General features: G+C 46.5%; 1 protein-coding gene across 1 annotated transcript in view; it reads left to right on the top strand.

Moving 5' to 3' along the window:
• LOC143276936 (extracellular sulfatase Sulf-1-like) overlaps positions 1-5000 on the top strand; it is a 55150-nt gene that overhangs the window by 5697 nt on the left and 44453 nt on the right. The window lies entirely within an intron of this gene.

Raw genomic sequence — 5000 nt, 5'->3', positions numbered from 1 at the left:
GTTCATTGTTTTCAGTGGAGCATTTTACATTTGCACAGAATGTTGTTGAGCATTTTTTGTTCTTCCTCTCACTCTCTTCCTTTTCAACCCCCCCACCCCACCCCCACCCCCCTTCCTCACACTCTCTTCCTCTTCCTCTTTCCCCCTTCCTTTCACCCTTTTCCTCTTCCTCTTTCCCCCTTCCTCTCACCCTCTTCCTCTTTCCCCCTTCCTCTCACCCTCTTCCTCTTCCTCTTTCCCCCTTCCTCTCACCCTCTTCCTCTTTCCCAATTCCTCTCACCCTCTTCCTCTTCCTCTTTCCCCCTTCCTCTCACCCTCTTCCTCTTTCCCCCTTCCTCTCACCCTCTTCCTCTTTCCCCCTTCCTCTCACTCTCTTCCTCTTCCTCTTTCCCCCTTCCTCTCACCCTCTTCCTCTTCCTCTTTCCCCCTTCCTCTCACCCATTTCCTCTTCCTCTTTCCCCCTTCCTCTCACCCTCTTCCTCTTCCTCTCACACTCTTCCTCTCCCCCCCCCATTCCCCTCCTTTCACCCTCTTCCTCTTTCCCCCTTCCTCTCACCCTCTTCCTCTTCCTCTTTCCCCCTTCCTCTCACCCTCTTCCTCTTTCCCCCTTCCTCTCACCCTCTTCCTCTTTCCCCCTTCCTCTCACCCTCTTTCTCTTCGTCTTGCCTTCGACTTGAGTCGTTTGGAGAGGGGAAGATATGTGAAAGATTTCCGTCTTTACGCATGCGTTGTGTTAAACTGCCTGATTCATCACGTGGAAGGCTTTTGCTGAATGTGTTTGAATGTGTGTTTGTGTGTGTGTGTGTGTATGTGTGTGTGTGTGCGTGCGCACGCGCGTTAGTGTGTGTGCGCGTTAGTGTGTTTGTGAATATAATGTGTACATATGCACACTTTGTGTGTGTGTTTGTGTGTGTGTGTGTGTGTGTGTGTGTGTGTGTGTGTGTGTGCATACATAATATATATATGTGTGTGTGTGCATGTGTGTTTGAATATGTGTACACACACATGTGTGTGTGTGTGTGTGCGTGTGTGTGTGTTTGTGTGTTTGTGCGCGTGTGTGTGTTTCTCTTCCTTATGCAGTAGATACAGTGTATTTTCTGTGAGTGTGAGAGTGTGGACTGGGAGAGTTGTTTTATGGCAGTGTTGGGGCCTGGACCGTCGTTGTTGCTGCAAAGTATGCACAGGCTCGGAAATGCGGTGTTTTCACTGTGGATGCTTTTTTGTTGTTGTCGTTTGTTTGTTTGTTTGGTGCTGTTGTTGTTGTTCCCCTCTTGTGTTCTGTATCCCTGATACGTGTGTGTGTGTGTGTGTGTGTTTGTGTGTCATGTGTGTGTGTGTGTGTGTGTGTGTGTGTGTGTGTGTTATGAAAGTTTATACGTGTGTGTTTGGGATTTATATTTAAGTGAGTGTATGTGTGGTTGTGTGTCTTAAGTGTGCATGTGCATGTGTTTGGTGTGTGTGTGTGTGTGTGTGTGTGTGTGTGTGTGTGTGTGTGGTAAGATAGTGACAAAATGTATGGTATCACTAATTTTAGTAATTGTGCCTCTGCGTTTGTGCTTTTGAGAACATTTGGACTTGTGTGTTCTGGAGAGAGAGAGAGAGAGAGAGAGAGAGAGAGAGAGAGAGAGAGAGAGATGATTTTGCCCCATATGAATGAAGGGTGATTATAAAATATGCAGATGTCTCTGTAAACTTTGTATCAGTGAACATTCAATTTTTTTTTTTTTTTCAACTAAACTGCAGAAATTAGGACAGTGCTGTTTCTCTTAATTTAAAATCTCTATGACTATGACTGAGTACAATGCGAAAGAGACAGAGAGAAGGAAAAAAAAGAGAGAGGACCTTCTCTCATTCAGAGGATAACAAAAGTGCCTCATCTTAATTTTTTTTTCATCCATATCTCACTCAATATATGGTCTGCGATACACAATACTAAATTTATACTGTAGGCTTATGCTGGTTAAAAAAAAAAAAAAGAAAAGAAAAAAAAATAGAGGAGACTGGAGAGACAGAGAGAGAGAGAGAGAGAGACAGAGAGATGATATAGATCTATGCTTTCATCTTTGAGAGAGAATACAACTGTCAAATGTGCACAGTGGGTTTTGTTTCATAAAATAACACCATTTTATTAATTTAGTGTGATTACTATAATCAAATCTGACATTTGAAAAAAAAAGTCATGAGAACACTGGGACATTTTCAAACATTTGTGTGTGTGTGTGTGTGTGTGTGTGTGTGTGTGTGTGTGTGTGTGTGTGTGTTATTATGTGTTTGTGTGTGTGTTAACTAGTGTGTGTGTGTGTGTGTGTGTGTGTGTGAACATGTATATGTTTGTGTGTGTGTGCTTGGTAGTGGTGGAGGTGTGGGTGTGTGTGTGTGTGCATGTGTGCATGTATGCACATATAATATATATATACATGTGTGTATGTTGTTTGTGTATGTTGGCATCTACATCAGTACATGAGTTTGTTCAGATTTGAGTCTGTGCTTGCGTCTGGGATTGCAACTTTCCTTACTTTCCTGCAAAGTGCAATAAAAAAAAAAAAAGAAAAAAAAAGAAGCGAGAGAAAAAAAAAAGGAAGGGAATTCCAGCCCACAGAATCACTTCCACATGCGCCTTGTGGGAAAGCGGTTGGCGTTTCAGTCTGTCTGCCGCGGTGCTGTGAGTTCACTTCTACTACTGCTGCTGCTGCACCCGTTCTGGTGCTGCTGCTTCTGCTTCATCTTCTTCCCCTCCTTTCAGACCGGCTTGGTCGTAGATTACGTTTTATGCAGAAAAGATGTAAGCGTGTAAGAGCAGCTGCTGCTGAGAGTGAGAGGGAGTGAGCAGTTTTATGATGAGAGGATCGCAGTGACGGATTTGTTCTTGGGGGTGGGGTGGGTGGGGGGTGGGCTGGGGGGTACTGTCAGATTCCCTCCCCCCCCCCCCCGTACCCCCTACACCCCCCCCTCCCCCTGCCCTCCTCCACACCCCCACTCCCCTGGGCTTGATTCGCAGGCTTGAAACTCCAAAGTTCACTTGTAGACATGTAGGAGTGGGTTTTTGTGTGTATGACTGGTTTTTTTTTCTTCTTCTTCCCCTCCATGTAGGCAGCCTTACTCCATGTTCTTCAGCGGTGTGCATGATGGTTTTGTTGTTGTTTCCATAGCTCTCCGGACTCTCTGACATGGATTTCAGTTTCAGTGTCAGTATAGCTCAAGGAGGCGTCACTGCGTTTGGACAAATCCATATACGCTACACCACATCTGCCCAGCAGATGCCTGACCAGCAGCATCCCCCCCCCCCCCCCACCCCCCCATGGATTTCAGTATCTTTTAACGTGAGTATTTGATCTACTGTGTTTGATACATATGAAGGGAGTTAAGGTATAAGCAGGCCTGCACACACACACACACACACACACACACACACACACACACACATATGTTGACCTTGAAGATTTGGAAAACTCACCGTTAATCCACGAGAAGTGCCAGAACTGGGGATCAAAGTGGGGGTGAGGGGAGTGTGTGTGTGTGGGGGGGGGGGGGAGGACTTGCGCTGAGAATTGTGTGTTGTAACCACTGGGCCAGCGTGCACCCCTCCGCTGTCAGGACGGATGTGTGGAATGTGAGGCAGTGTTGATCATGATCAGGTATCCAGACTGCAGAACCCGGCGCGCAGACAGTCCTTGGGGTTTTGGTGGTTGTGGGTTACGAGGGAATCCTGATGTGGATACTGTCTTACACAGCTGTCTTGACTGGAGGTGACCTTACTGTTAGTTGACAGAATGTGGGAGGGTGGGGCATGGGGGTGGGGGTGGGGGGGTTGTTTGTGTGTGTGGTTGCTTCGTAAAACATGAATGGTATGAGTGTGCAAATAGGTGTCTGTGAGCAGATTTGGGTATTGTTAACTCTCTCCATATGAACGGCAAAAGAGACGACGTTAACAACGTTTCACCCCAATTACCATCATCAAAATATTGCAAGCGGAAGGCTCTTATAATGAAGACGTGAATGTTGACAAAGAATACCACAATTCTGACGACGGAAGCTAAAGGTTGGGTCATTCAGACACCCACTGGACATCCGAGGGGTCTGTGTAGAAGAGAAGAGAGGACTGGCTGTACTGAGGGAGTTAATCTGAGTGGCAGAAGTTTGTGTTTTGTTGGGGTGGGAGGTGTTTGTGTGCACAGCAGGCTGCCTGCCTGGGTAGAGCTGACTGGTGACTGCCATTGGGCGCTCATCATTTGTTTCCATGTGTCATTCAATAAGGTTTCAGTCATGCACACATGCACACTCTCACAGGCATGTAACATTTTTACGTGTATGACCGTTTTATTTATTTTACCCCACCATGCAGGCAGCAGTACTCCATTTTCAGGGCTGTACATGCTGAGTATGGTTTTGTTTCTGTAACCCACAGAACACTGACATGGATTACAGGATCCAAACATGTGTGTTTGATCTGCATGTGACGGGCGCAGTAGCCGAGTGGTTAAAGCGTTGGACTGTCAATCTGAGGGTCCCGGGTTTGAATCACGGTGACGGCGCCTGGTGGGTAAAGGGTGGAGATTTTTATGATCTCCCAGGTCAACATATGTGCAGACCTGCTAGTGCCTGAACCCCCTTCGTGTGTATATGCAAGCAGAAGATCAAATACGCACGTTAAAGATCCAGTAATCCATGTCAGCGTTCGGTGGGTTATGGAAGCAAGGACTTACCCAGCATGCACACCCCCGAAAACGGAGTATGGCTGCCTACATGGCGGGGTAAAAACAGTCATACACGTAAAAGCCCACTCGTGTGCGTACGAGTGAACGCAGAAGAAGAAGAAGATCTGCATGTGAACACACATGAACGGGGTATGTGTGGATTAGGTGGGGGTTGGGGGTGGGGGTGTTTGTTTTGATCTCAAGGCTTGCAAACTTGCATGTATACATGTATGAGCATGTGTAACTTACGCCTGAGCACAGATGTCGTTTGGGTATTATTATTTTGAGAGGTACATGTTCTGATTG

Source organism: Babylonia areolata, chromosome 33 (assembly GCF_041734735.1).
Source record: "Babylonia areolata isolate BAREFJ2019XMU chromosome 33, ASM4173473v1, whole genome shotgun sequence".
Classification (NCBI taxonomy): Eukaryota; Metazoa; Mollusca; class Gastropoda; order Neogastropoda; family Buccinidae; genus Babylonia; species Babylonia areolata.
Note: the sequence above shows the minus strand (reverse complement) of the source record. Positions and strands in the feature narration are given on the sequence as shown.